Raw genomic sequence first — 15,201 nt, forward strand, 5'->3', positions numbered from 1 at the left:
CGCCCCCCCACCCCCCCCCCCCCCCCTCCCCGCCGGCCCCAGCCCAGCACCCCGCGGCCCCTCCGCCCAGTCCTCGCCTCCCAACTTTGATTTAGGAGGTCGCCTGGTCCCTCCCCCTTCCTCCGCCGCGCCCCCGCGCCGCTATGCAAATCAAGACTCGCAGCCATTGGCTGCCGCGGTGGCCAGGAGGGCCAGCTGGGCGGAGTCTGGGGGGGCTCGACAAGACGGGGCGGGGCTTGGAGGAAAAAGAAGTGGTGGGGTTTGCTTGACAACGAACCCCACATCCCCGAGATGAGGGGTGAACGTAACATGACTTGAAAGAAGCCAGGGGTCTGGATGGGGTTGCGGGGAGGGGGAAGGCAGGAAATAGATATATAGGTTTTGAGGCTGCGGCAGAATAGCTGAGATCGAAGTTACATTTCCTGATAGTGCAGGAGGAAGATGCTTGGCGAACGAAAAATAAGGGAATCATCCACTCCATTAACTTGATGCCTATCTGGCCTGGAGAGAAACTTCCAGATACCTGTATTAGAGCATAGGGTCTCCTGAGGAAGAGAGGATTTTTTGAGTCAGAGTTTCACTATATAACCCAGAAGCTCACTATGTAGCCCAAAAGCTCCCGCCTTACTGTCGCTAGAGCTAGGATTACAGGCATGTACCACCGCACCCCTCAAATGGATAGACAACTTAAGGTTGGAGATGTGGCTCAGTTGGTAGAGCGCTAGCCCGTGAACATCAATTACTGAGTGTGAGTCCATCTTGGACCTAAAAAGAAGACAACTTAAACTGGCATTGATGGGTCTTGCCTGTAATCCTGGGCTATACAGGAAGCTAAGATCTGGAGGATCATAGTTTGAAGCCAGCCTGATCAGAAGAATTCTCCAGACTTTGTTGCCAAAATAACCAGCAAAAGGGTAGCCTGGATGCATGGTGCAAGCAGTACAGTGCCAGCAAAGCAAGTATGAGTCCTTGAGTTCAAACTTCAACAATGAATAAAACAAAACTTAATGAGCCAAAAACCAAGATTGGCAATGTTTCCTTGTGGAAATCAGGACAACTATAATCCTTTCCATTCTTGCTGTATGGATTTTAGCAGAGCCAATGACCTCTATCCTCAAACCTCTAGTCTCTGTTGTTGTTGTAGTTCCTGTCCTGGGGCTGGAACTCAAGTCCTGAGTGCTGTCCCTAAGCTTTTTGCTTATGGCTGATACTCTACCACTTGAGCCACACCTCCTCCATTTCTGGCATTTTATTTTTTCTTTTATTTATTCATTTTTGTTGGTCGTGGGACTGAACTCTGGGCCTGGGCACTGTCCCTCAGCTCTTCAGCTCAAGGTTAGGGCTCCACCACTTGAATCACAGCACCACTTCTGATTTTCTGGTGGTTTATTGGAGATAAGAATCTCATGGACTTTCCTGCCCAACCTAGCTTTGAACCATGATCCTCAGCTCTCAGCCTTCTGAGTAGTAAGGATTACAGGCATGAGCCACTGGCACCCGGCTTTTTTGTAGTCAGTATTTTTGGTAGTCAGTTTATTGGAGATAAGAGTCTTGTGGACTTTCTTACCTGCACTGACTTCAAACTGTGATCCTCAGATCTCAGCCATTTGAGTAGCTAGGATTACAGGTGTGAGCCACCAATGCCCAGCTCAAGTTAGAAGCATCTTTAAGATGTACCTTCCTGGGCTGGGAAGGTGGCTCAGTGGTAGAGCGCTTGCCTTGCAGGCCTGAGGCCCTGGGTTCGATTCCTCAGCACCATATAAGCAAAAAAAAAAGCCGGAAGTGGTGCTGTGGCTCAAGTGGTAGAGCACTAGCCTTGAGCTGAAGAGCTGAGGGACAGTGCCCAGGCCCAGAGTTCAGGCCCCACGACTGGACCAAAAAAAAAAAAAAAAAAAGATGTACCTTCCTAAAGATCCTGGCACCACGTGAGTTAGATCAGAAATACCGGGGAAGAAGTTTTCACACTCAAAGGTGCCCTCCCCCATCTGGTCTAAAGATGCTTCCTCTAAAGCTTGGTGACAACCTAAGATGGATTTTCCCAATTCCTCCCTCATCTCTAGCCCCTTCAGGTCGCAACCAATAGCTCTAGCTTCATCTCTTGGCTTATCCAAGGAAAGGAGATGAGCTGGGTGTGGGTGGAGAGGTTTCTGGGTTTTAGCCTGCCACTTCCTTTACCACATGTGGGTGGTGGCAGTCAGGGGAACCTGTGGTGATAATTTTCCTGCTATATGTGAGCCCTGAAGGACAGAGCTGTCTGACCCCCTCTGTCAGCCATCCACAGGACCATTGGCCTCTCAAGCATGAGCTCATTATTGAAGCACTGCTCAGGTTACTGTGTCCAGGAATAGAGATTTATTTGCTAGTGGCAGAAGTAGGACAAGGGCAGACAGTGAGTGTTCAGTGGTGTGGGGGCTTGGTCCCCTCCTCCTCCAGATCTAGTACCCCTGCAGTCTGTCTTTGACTCCTGGCTTTCCTGAAAGGAGCTGGGGTGGAGCCTGAGCTCATTCTGCAAGCTCAGCCCACAAACGCATCGCACCAAAGACCCACTCACTACCAGCTGTCTAAGAACCCCCATCTCCTCTGAAGGTTTTCTTTCTCTCCTGCCAGCCAGCCCAGCCCAATTTCTCCTCTCTTGGGCAGTGCAGGATACTTAAGAGCACCCTGACATAGCACTTCATCCGTCCCAGGTTGGAACAATCAGGGGCTTTTTCAGTGTTTGGAGATTTTGTTTTGGAGATGGTACTTTTGTTTCTCCTCAATGAGTTAGGGCCTTGATTCTTTTTTTAAAAAAAAATTTTATTGAGATTAGGTGATTACATAAATTTCACATATTTTACAGAATTGTGGAATAGTGATACTTAAAGTTACAAACACATTTTAACCTTCACAAGGCAAATTGTCATTATCATGGTCTATAAAGTTTGTGAATTCTATGAGCTTTGACAATACAACTATTTCTTCCACATCAGGTGATATGTACATTTCTTTTCTTTTGCTTAGTGTAAGCTGTTCCCTCTTTCCCTCTCATTCCCTCAGGCCTTGATTCTTAGGGTCTAAATCCTAGACCCTAAACTGGGTGCTGGGGGCTCACGCCTATAATCCTAGCTACTCAGGAGGCTGAGATCTGAGGATCATGGTTCAAAGCCAGCCTGGGCAGGAAACTCCGTGAGATTCTTATCTCTAATAAACCACTCAGAAAACCAGAAGTGGCACTGTGGCTCAAGTGGTACAGCACTTGCCTTGAGCTGAAGAGCTGAGGGATAAGCGTCCAGGCCCCAAGTTCAAGCTTCACGACTGACAATAAGTAAATAAAAAATAAAAATAAAATAAAACCTAGACCCTAGGTTGATTGTGTAACACGTCTTTTAAAGCCTGATTTGGTCATCAGCAAGATGGTGACTGTGCCACTGTCTGCCATCCAATCCTTGCCACTGGAGAATTCAGGAGACGACTCAGTACAACGCTTGGCCCAGACAAGACCTGCAAGGAGACTTCATTTAGTTTTTTGTCCCTCCTCTCTTCTGATAAAGTTGCGCTTTTCCTAGTACTTCCTTCTTGTTTGTTTTCTTATACAAAATGATGGTTTTTTGTGTGACATTGTTGTACATGTATATAATGTTCTTGGATCATATTTACACCTTCCCCATTATCTCAGCACCTTCCTTGAGGCAGAAAGGAGAAAAAAGCAGCTTTTCCCTCCTTGGCCATTCAGAACCTGGTATTCCATGGGGGAAAGTGGGGGGGGGGCGGGGGGAGACTGACCAAGAAGTAGCTATCTGTGAACAAAGAGATTCTGACTCATCACAGAAAGAATACCCAGGGGGACCAGTGGTACCATCGACCAAGGAGAGCCAGGAAAGTGGGGGATCCATCTGGTCTGGGCATCAGAAGCCTCTGGGGCCAGTGTGGAGGAGGCAGGGGGTTGGATCCTATGACCTCTGGATGTCCTTTCTGACTGCAGCCTTTGTGTCTCAGAGCGGTCTTTCATGAACTCAGTCTGAGTCATTGCTCTCAGCCGACAACTCCCACTGCAGTGGCTCAGAGACAGGGCCGAAGCAGCCAGGCCAGCTTCTCTTGGGGAGGGAGGACCCTTGTCTCTGCTCACATTTAGAGGGCAGAAATGAGAAGCAGGTAGAGCAAGGCCAGGCATGCCAGGATGGTAGAGGGCAGTGATACCTTGAAAGGCCTCTCAGGCATTGGCAGTTGGACCGTTGGGTGTCTTATACCATGAGGCCCTGGGACCCTGGAGAGGTAGACCAGATAACTTCAGCTCTGTGTGTAGTATGATATCTAGTTCCTGTTCTTGTTTCTTTTCTGCCCTTATTGTTATTGTTTGTCCTAGTACTGGTTCTTGAACTCAGGGCCTTGAGCTTTCATTCAGTTTTTCTGCTCACAAGTTGAGATACTCTTCCACTTGAGCCATGCATCCACTTCCAGCTTTTTTTTTTTTTTTGGTCAGTCGTGGGGCCTGAACTCTGGGCCTGGGTGCTGTCCCTCAGTTCTTCAGCACAAGGCTAGCACTCTACCACTTGAGCCACGGCACCACTTCCAGCCTTTTCTGTTTATGTGGTACAGAGGAATTGAACCCAGGGCTTCATGCATGCTAGGCAAGCACTCTACCACTAAGCCACATTTTCAACCTCATCCTCCCAACCCCCCCAAAAAAAAAACAGAAGTGGTGCTGTGGCTCAAGTGGTAGAGTAATATCCTTGAATACGAAGAGGCTCAGGGACAGTGCCCAGGCTCTGAGTTCAAGCCCCACCACTGACAAATAAAAGAAGTCTCTTAGATTTGTCTATCCAGAGCCAGGTGCCAATGGCTCACGCCTATAATCCTAGCTATTCAGAAGGCTGAGATCTGCAGATCACGGTTCAAAGCCAGCCCGGGCAGGAAAGTCTGTGAGACTCTCATCTCCCATTAACCACCAGAAAACCGAGGTGGTGCTGTGGCTCAAGTGGTAGAGCCCTAGCCTTGAGCTGAAGAGCTGAGGGACAGGGTCCAGGCCCAGAGTTCAAGCCCCATGACTGACAAAAAAAAAAAAAAAAAGAGAGAGAGATTTGTCTAACCAGGATGGTTTTGAACTGATCTTAGCTTCCTGAGTAGCTAGGATTATAGGTGTGAGCTACATGCTTGGTTCTGCCTTTCTAGTTTTATGGCTCTTGGCTCTAGATGGACTTTGGGTTCATTCTTTGACTGACATAATTGGATTAGATGAGGGTGACATGAGGTGTTTGATTATAGTATATGAGGTTATATCTCTTAGTATTCCTTTGAGAGTTAAATTAAACATATGTAAAGAGCCAGGCAGAGTAAGAACACAAGAAATGGATAATTTTATTGTTGTTCTTGGGTATTTTTAACTTTGGACTTTGTGGTTAAGCTCTGGGGTATCCCTGAACCACCTTAAAGCTGAAGATAATAAACATTTTCTGGGGAAAGAATATTCAATATTCAATGGGTGGTTTATTTGCCTGGAACTTTTTACTTTTCTTTGCTCCGGAGAATCTTAAGAACCACCAAAAATCGGTCATGGTAGTAACTGTCATCACAGCATTTGGGTGTCAGAGACAGAATGATTTTAAATTTGAGGGAAGTTGGAGCTACATAGTGAGACTCAAAAAAATCAAGAAGAGTTGGCTGCCAGTGGCACATAACCTATAATGCCTATACTATCTACTTAGGAGGCAGAGATCTGACGATCTCAATTCAAAGCTAGCCCAGGCAAGAAAGTCTATAAGATTCTTATCCCCAATTAACCACCAAAAACCCAGAAGCAGAGCTGTGGCTCAAGTGGTAGAATGCTAGCCTTGAGCAAAAAAAGCTCGAGTTCAAGCCCCAGGACCATCACATACACAGACATACATATAGACAAACACACAGGCATACACACACACACACAAAGAATGTCAGACACTGGTGGCTCACACCTGTAATCCTAGGAGGCTGAGATCTGAGGATTGAGATCCGAAGCCAATCTGGGCCAAAAAATCTGTGAGACTCTTCCTGAACTCTGGGCCTGGGCGCTGTCCCTCAGCTCTTCAGTACAAGGGTAATGCTCTACCACTTGAGCCACAGCGCCACTTCCGTTTTTTTCTGCTTCTGTGGTGCTGAGGAATCAAACCCAGGACCTCATGTATGCAAGGCAAGTGCTCTACCACTGAGCCACCTTCCCAGCCTCTCAGTGGAATGGCTCAAGTGGTAGAGCACCAGCCTTGAGTAAAAAAGCCCGAGAGCACTAGTCTGTCATACTGGTGTATACACTCGCACACATATACAATCAAGAAAAAAAAAAAAAAAAGAACCACCACAGGGTGGTGTGAGCCCCATGGGCAGTTCCTCTGCTCTTAGCGGGGTTCTCTGACATGAAGAGTTGCTTCTTTTTTAGTAAGAACCGACATATTTGCTGATAGAAATGCCTCTAGTCACTGGGCCTCAGTGGCTCACACCTGTAATCCTAGCTACTCAAGAGACTGAGATCTGAGGGTTGCGGTTCAAAGCCAGCCCGAGTAGGAAAGTCCGTGAGACTCTTATCTCCAATAAAACCACTAGAAAACCGGCAGTGGTGCTGTGGCTCAAGCAATAGAGTGCTCTCCTTGAGCTGAAGAGCTCAGGGATAGCACCCAGGCCCAGAGTTCAAGCCCCACAACCGACAAAAGCCCAAACAAACAAAAGAAATGTCTCTAGTCCTAGTTCATCCTGCGGACACCTCTGCCCCATGGGTCACCAAGGACAGACCAAGTGAAAATGAGTGTCTGGCCTTTCTCTCTGGGGTTAGTTAACATCATGGGGGCTCCTGGCTGGAAGCAGCCCCTGGCGTTTGCACCTCCCAGCTGGGGTATCCAGGATGCAGAACACAGTGAGATACTTGGACTCACCCCAAGGTCCCCTCACCCCAATTTCTCCTACCTTCCCCACTGGCTCCTTTGGGACCCCAGGGGCAGATACCACTAATGAGCTTAGGTTCAGGGCAGGCAGCGGTAATTATAATTTAATGGGAATGCAGAAGGTTCTTATGCAAATGCCTGACATGCTTCCTGGCTGTGGCATCTGGGACAGCCAGGTCCCCAGGGGCTGGAGGAGGGCCTCCCCGGCCACCACCAGCCTCTGGCACTCGGGACGCTGGCACAGAGCCACCCTCTCACTGCCCGTGGCACTGTCCTGAACTTGCCTTGAGTGAGCTGTTCTGTCCTCTCTGTGCTCCAGGCTTCCTGGAGAGGATCAGCATGGACTCCAGTGTGTGCAATCCCTCCCACCCACCTCCTTCCCACCCCCTCTCCCCCAAAGCTGAGGTCTTCCCCGGAGACCTATTCTGTGAGAGAGGGATAATGGATTTGGGGGTGTTTCCTTTTACTCAATGAAGAAATCTTTCTCGCCAGGAAGATGGCCTGTGGTTTCTTTTCCCCTTGTGGCTGGAGACACAGTGCCCACCTTTTCCCTTACCCCCCCCCCAGAGTATCCTGAACCACAAAACCACAGCTTTCTCCAGTCTATCCCCTCCCAAACAGAGCATGTTACCAAGGTAACAGAAATGCCATTTGTTTGGGGGTGATGGAGGGAGTTGAGACCTGTGGAGGGATATAGCTGGGGGTTGGAATTGTGTGAGCATTGTGGCCCCCAAAGTCTCCATGGGAGGATCTGGATCTTGTGCTGGAGAAAGGACTAGTACAGATTGAGATTGAGGCCATATTTGAGAGAAGAATGTGTGGGTGCAGCTGTGAGGGGTGAGGGGGCCCCCCAGCTTAGTGTGGGGGAGAAGCAGGAGCATGGTGAAGTTGAGGAGACATTGAGGCAGAGATGGGCCTGCCTTCAACTCCTCCCTCTGGAGGAGGTGTTGGAGGGCATCCAGCTCTTGGGAGGCGGTTTTGTGCCTGGCAGGGTCTAGGCCCAGCTGCAAACAATCTAGAAGCCTGGGACCAGTGTGTGGCCCACATCGCCCCCTGCAGATCATACAGGAAACAGCATTGGATGGTCTCCAGGAAGGGGGTCTAACCACCGCCAAGCTGTGAGTTCCTACTAAGTGCTTGGAGTGTTTCTGGGTACCAGATGTCTGCATTCAAGGCAATTCTATAAACGTGGATCCAGAAAGCACCTACATACAGAGACTTCTCTGGGCCACCCTGGGCTAGACTTCAAGCTGGAAAAGGCCAACAGTGGAATGGAAGAAAAGAAAGAGGAAGCTGCCTAGGCAAAGGTAGGGAAGTGACACAGAACAAACAGCCTGTTTAGGAAGCTGCTGGTAAGCAACCAGGTGGGTTGGGGGTGGGGGACCTTGAAAGGCAAAAAAGCAGTCTTGATTGCTGAGCCAGGAAGCAGATTGTCCTGCACAGAGGGGGTTTCTCAAACTTACTAGAGCCAACTGAGCAGTCCAGAGGTACACTGACCCCCATCCCCACCCCCAGGGACAAGGGTCCTGCTACCACTGGACCTCTGTGTGTAAGGTTGGGCAGTGGAATGAAAGTGAGGATCACAGGCCCTCTGTGTGTCTGTTTATCCTATCTCCTAGGTAGAGGGGCCTCTCCCATAAGGTCAGAAGAAGGCCTTAGGTTTTCAGGGGTCTCCACGGCTCCACAGAGTATATGGATCTGGAGAGGTCTATCTTTGAGTCCCTCACTTCCTGAGCCTCCTCAGGACCAGTAGATGAGTTTCCACCATGTGACTTAGGTTTGTTCTAATTCTCTGCCCTCCCCTCCCAGATAATAATTGGCAGGACATCAGGTCTTGATTTCCTTCAACTGTCCCAATAGGTCTTAAGTCTCCAGGAGTCCTAGGTGCACATCCAGTAAGAGGCCCCAGGACACACACTGTTCTCTTGTGGGTTTGCTGTATATAAAGGCTGAGGCCAACAAAGGAGGTCTCTCTAGTGGGTCCAGTCAACACTGTGCCAAGCTCCAAGATGCTGTTTTGGCACAATTAGCCAGAGAACTTTTGGCTCATTCCTGGGAGACTGTTCTCTGAGGCCTCCAGGCAACCTGCTTAGGTAAGGGCCAAATCTCCTTCCCCAAAGGCCATGGCCAGAAGTTGGAGCAAAGAAAGATACCCATTTCACATGAAGAGAACTGGCTCCCTGCTCTTGCGTTAGGTATGGACATAATCAAACGTGCTTGGAGTTTATTGAGTGTTGGGACAGGATGTCAGGCAAGCTTTAGCATGATAAACCCAGGTAATTAATGCCGTGTGTGTGTGTGTGTGTGTGTGTGTGTGTACATGCATGCACACACATGTGTACTTGCAGATACTGGAGCTTGAACTCAGGTCCTGTATGCTGTCCCTTAGTTTTTTTTTTTTTTTCTCAAGGCTAGTATTCTTCACTTCCAGCTTTTTGGTGGTTAATTGGAGGATAAGACTCTCATGGATTTTCCTGCCTGAGCTGACTTTGAACTGCAATCCTCAGATCTCAGTCGCTTGAGTAGCTAGGATTATAGGTGAGAGCCACCAGCATCGGGCTAATGCCAGCCACACATCCAGATTATACCTTAAGGGAATAATCTGGAGGCCAAAGGAACTGGAGGGAGGGGGGCACAGCCTGCTGCTGGGGTGCTATAGGATCTTTGGAGGGAGGGTGTGGTAAAAGAAAGCCCCTTTGGGGACAGGATAGATGGGGCAGAAAGCAGGAAGTGTTTTCTCTCCAGCAGAGAGCCTCTGCCCTTGTCTTATTTGAAACTGGAGGAGCTTCTGCTGGGTACCCCAGCAGCAAAAGCAGGGTATGACTGCTGCTCCGTGGGAAGGAAGCCAATCTCACCACTTTGATGTGGTTGTCAAGTAGAACCTCTGAAGTCCGTTATTTAATCCGGCCCTCCCAACAGCTCAGAGGTAGGCAGGAATTGTTGAAACAGGCATAGAGAGGTTGGGGAATTGTCTCAAGGACACAGAGCTGGTAAGTGGCAGAACTGAGATTTAGAAATACAATTACATAGTGTTATTCACACACAGGAACTTTTCTGAACAAATGACCTATTTAATCTCCTTTCTGTGTTCATCAATGTTCTGGGAGCTAGGGACTTGGTAGTAAAGGCACAGAGGCAGTTCTGGTCTTTCCTCAAGAGGCCTGTCTTCTATAAACACAAATGATGTGCTAGGTGCCAATGGCTAACACCTGTAATCCTAGCTACTCAGGAGGTTGAGATCTGAGGAGTGCAATTCAAAGTCAACCCAAGCAGGAAACTCTGTGAGACTCTAGTCTCCAATTAACCATCAGAAAGCCAGAAGTGGAGATGTGGTTCATGTGGTAGAGTGCCAGCTTTCAGCATAAAAGCTAAACAAGAGTGCAAGAAAGCCAGGCACCGGTGGCTCATGCCTGTAATCCTAGCTACTCAGGAGGCTGAGATCTGAGGATTGTGGTTCAAAACCAGGCTGGGGGGCTGGGAAGGTGGCTCAGTGGTATAGTGCTTGCCCTGCATGCATGAAGCCCTGGGATGGATTCCTCAGCACCACATAAACAGAAAAAGCCAGAAGTGGTGCTGTGGCTCAAGTGGTAGAGTGCTAGCCTTGAGCTGAATAGCTCAGGGACAGGCCTAAGCCTAGAGTTCAAGCCCCACGACTCCAAACAAACAAACAAACAACAAAAACAAAAACAAAAAACTGGCTCAAAGTGGTAAAGTATAACTTTGAACAAAAGAGCTCAGGGAGCCGGCCACTGGTGGCTCACGCCTGTAATCCTAGCTACTCAGGAGGCTGAGATCTGAGGATCATGGTTAAAGCCAGTCCGAGCAGGAGAGACTGTGAGACTCCTATCTCCAATAAACCACCAGAAAACCGGAAGTGGCGCTGTAGCTCAAGTGGTAGAGCGCTCACCTTGAGCTGAAGAGCTGAGGGCCAGAGTTCAAGCCCCATGGCTGACCAAAAAAAAAAAAAAAAGAGCTCAGGGACAGCACCCAGGCTCTGAGTTCAAGACCCACAACCAACAACAACAACAAAAAGAAAGAAAAAAAGGAAAGAAAGAGTGCAAGGAAATGTACACATTACTTGAATTAAGAAATTGTAATCCCTCTGTATATACTTCAATAATAATAAAATTATAAAAAAAGGGCAGAATATTTTTAATCCATTTTATTTCTAGCATTTAGCTACTGAATTCATATATGTGCATGCAGGGGAAATATCTTTATACTGGTTCCCTTTCAGTGTCAAAGAAAAAAATGAAGCAATAAAAAAATCAAGTAGGAGGAGGATTGGGTAGGGAGGGGAGAAGGGGAGGAGGATGGGGGGGGGATGGGAAGGGATATGAAGGGTAAACAAAGGAGGAGCCTACAATGCTTGATAAGAAATGTACTCATTATCTTGCCCATGTAATTGTAACCCCTCTGTACGGTATTTTCACAATAAAAAAATGAAAAAAAAATTGTGGATGGGAAGGAAAAACTGGGAGAGTGTGAGGGAAGGGGTGACATTGTCCAAAAAGAAATGTAGCCGGGCACCAGTGGCTCATGCCTGTAATCCTAGCTACTCAGAAGGCTGAGATTTGAGAATCACAGTTCAAAGCCAGCCCAGGCAGGAAAGTCTGTGAGACTCTTATCTGCAATTAACCACCAGAAAACTGGAAATGGTAGTGGTAGAGCGCTAGCCTTGAGCTGAAGAGCTGAGGGACAGTGCCCAGGCCCAGAATTCAAGTCCCATGACCAATTTAAAAATAAAATGTACTCTTTACCTGACTTATGTAACTGTAACCCCTTGGTACATCACCTTTATAATAAAAAATTTAGCGAGGTGCCAGTGGCTCACACCTGTAATCCTAGCCACTCAGGAGACTGAAATATGAGGATGGTGGTTCAAAGCCAGCTTGGGCAAGAAAGTCCGTAAGACTCTTATCTCCAATTAACGACCAGAAAACTGGAAGTGGCACTGTGGCTCAAGTGGAAGCACAATGGGCTTCAGCTGGAGCTGAGGGAAAGCGCCCAGGCCCAGAGTTCAAGCCCAGGACCAGAAAAAAAAAGTGAGGCTGGGAAGGTGGTTCAGCAATAGAATGCTTGCCTCGCATGCACAAGGCCCTGGGTTCGATTCCTCAGCACCACATAAGCAAAAAAAAAGAAAAAAGCCGGAAGTGGCGCTGTGACTCAAGTGGTAGAGTGCTAGCCTTGAGCTGAAGAGCTGAGGGACAGCGCCCAGGCCCAGAGTTCAAGCCCCATGACAGACCAAAAAAAAAAAAAAAAGTAAAACAGTAAGAGTGCAAATCCCTAAGTTCAAGCCCCAGTGCTGACAAATGTAAACAAAAACCCACCAGGGAAGGAAAGGGCAGCATTTTTTTTTTTCTGTCCCTGAGCTTCTTTTGCTCAAGGCTAGCACTCTTCCCCCTGGAGCCACAGCGCCACTTCTGGCTTTTCTTTCCCCTGTTTATATTCTACTGAGGAACCAAACCTAGGGCTTCATGCATGCTAGACAAGCATTCTACCACTAAGCCCCATACATTCCCAGACCAATGGAGGCAGCATTTTACAAGTGAGGATCAGGAGGCGCTATGTCTCCTGACCACTGCCCCAGTGTCTCAAGTTTATGTTCCAATACAGGTCTGGGTCCCAGTGCCTCATGGTAATGGGAGGCAGTACCCGGGAGGGGGTAGGGGAAGAGTGGGAACTTTGTTGCTAGCAGACAGGGAGACAGGCTCCCTGACACTTCCCGGCCACGCCCTCCTGGGAGGGCTGAGTGTGGTTGGTGGGCGTGTCTAGCCGCTGAAGCAGCAGCTGGATGGGGGAAATGTGGAGCAGGCCTGGAGACCTTCTGCACATCGGTGAGAAGGGGGTGCCAGGAGCTCTTCATGTCTGCTTTCCAGCTGGCTTGGAAGTGCTAGGAAGTAGACGTCATGACTCAGGTATAGGGAAGAAAAGCTTTTGGCTAGAGTTTCAGGAGGGGATCCATGAAAGGCTAGGTGGGTGAGTTAGTGTTTACCCACAAGGGAGGGAGATCAGCCCCACAACTAGACTTGCATGGACTCCTCAAAGTTTTCAACACCAGGGATTCCATTTCTCATGGGCTGGGGAGGGGTGGGGGTTGGAGGGGGAGAGGGTCCTAGGGCTTGAACTTGGAGCTGTATGTTCTCACTTGGCTTTCCTGTGTAGCAGTGGTAGCATGCTTATCTAGCCTGCAAGGCCCCTGGGTGGGATCTAGAGTCACCTGTGTTCTTCTCTACCTCAGGTTCACTGCATCAGCATGGACTTCACACCTGAGAAGAATGGCAGAAAAAGGTGTCCCTCTCTGCCTCCAAATGGACACCTTTCAGTCCAGTGACAAGAGGCTTCAGCCTTAGCACCTGGCTGCCTCATCCGGGTGGTCAAGGCATAGGCCGCACTGGGCTCCTCTCCCTCCCTGGCAGAGCTTCCACTGTGCCTTATCCTCTGTTAGGTTCAGGTCCTGCCTTGCTGAGGACCTGCCATGCCTGGTCTCTCTGGACTGCCCTTTTCTGCACACAGAGGATGGCTTGACCTCTTCCTTAGCACCCATCCAATAGGGCCTCGTAAAGAGAGATGGACAGGTACAGAAAGGTTCACTGAGGCATTCTTGTCACCTTCCCTTCGTGGAGCCCAAAGGAGCTGACTGGAAATTGAAAACTGATGGTGAGAAGATAAACAGCTTCTGCCTGAAAGAGATGAGAATCAGACTGCTTGTGCAAGTACTGTCTTCCTGCGAGGTAGGTGTCCGTAAGAGCAAAGAAGCTGAGCGCTGGTGGTTCACACCTGTAATCTAACTACTCTGGAGGTTGAGATCTGAGGATCACAGTTCAAAGCCAGGCCGGGCAGGAAAGTCCATGAGACTCTGATCTCCAATTAATCACCAGAAAACTGGAAGTGGAGCTATGGCTCAAAGTGGTAGAGTGCTAGCATGGAGTGGAAAAAGCTCAGGAATAGAATCCAGGCCCAGAGTTCAAGTCCCATGACTGAACAACAAAAACAACCACCACGAGTGAGAGCAAAGAGACCCTCACTTCCCAAATAGGGTACACTGAGGCCTTAGAAGTGTGATGCTCCAGGAGTTTCAGCCTCTGTGATTCACTCAGTTCCTGAAGAGAAGAGCCTCTGGCCTGTCCTCCCAGGTTTCTAGTAGCTGACACCTCCAGCCTGTCCTATGCCCTTCCACACCCTGCCTTACGGTTTCTCTGACTCCTTTCTCAATCCCTAGACCCCTTGCTGGGTGACTCTTCCTTTGAATTGAAGGTCAGTTTGTCAGGATGTTCTCCTAGGGTGGGGACTGGTTCCTCATCAACTCTTATAAACACCTGTAAAGGAGTATGCAGAAAGCCACCACAGCTGTTGTAAGACCCAGGCCAATTTTGCTTGTGTATCTACAGGGCCCCACTGCAGAGCCCCAGTGGCCTCTTAGCCCTCTGGCTCTGACCCAGAGAGGTGAATGGAATACACCTGTGTCAGCCCCTCGGCGTGCAAGTAGAAGAAAAGGGCTCCTCATGCTAGGGCTGAAGATCTCTGAGACTTGATGGGGGAGTATGTTGGTGGGGGACAGGCCAGGTGATAAAGAGTGGCTGCACAGCTCTGTAGAATTCTTCAACTTCTGCCCTTTCTCCCAGACTCTCTTCCTCACTTTGGACACTCTGGGGTACAGGTCATTAGAGGTGGGTCCTCACTAACTCTGCCACTCCTGTCCCAAGTCCTCTGAGGCTTCATTTCACTCTCCAGAAAGGGTGCTCCTGCCCCCTGGTGGTTGTATGTGATATGGCCACAGGTTTTAACAACCTCCCCTTCCCACTGTCCTCCCACTCCACAAGGCCCACCTGAGTTTTTTTTGTTGTTTTTGGTGGTGGTGGTAGTGGTCATGGGCCCTGAACTCTGGGCCTGAGCACTGTCTCTCAGCTCTTCAGCTCAAGGGTAGCACTCTACCACTTGACCTACAGAGCTACTTCCTGCTTTTTCTGCTTCTGTGGTGCTGAGGAATCGAACCCAGGGCCTCATGCATGCAAGGCAAACACTCTACAACTGAGCCACCTTCCCAGCCCCCACTTGAGTCTTTTTTTTTTTTTTCTGCTTATGTGATGCTAAGGAGTCGAACCCAGGGCCTCATGCATGCAAGGCAAGCACTCTACTACTGAGCCACCTTCCCAGCCTGCCGTGAGAGTCTTTTTATAACTCCGAGCCTGAACCCTGGGCCTACATCTCAGACACAGTGGTGTCTGCTAGACACCAGTTTTTCAACTGCTGCAGGATGTTGGCCAACTTACTTTTATTGAAGACTCTGTGCTAGGCTCTTTGCATGTATCATCTC

This window comes from Dipodomys ordii, unplaced genomic scaffold (genome assembly GCF_000151885.1).
Source record: "Dipodomys ordii isolate 6190 unplaced genomic scaffold, Dord_2.0 Scaffold7, whole genome shotgun sequence".
Classification (NCBI taxonomy): Eukaryota; Metazoa; Chordata; class Mammalia; order Rodentia; family Heteromyidae; genus Dipodomys; species Dipodomys ordii.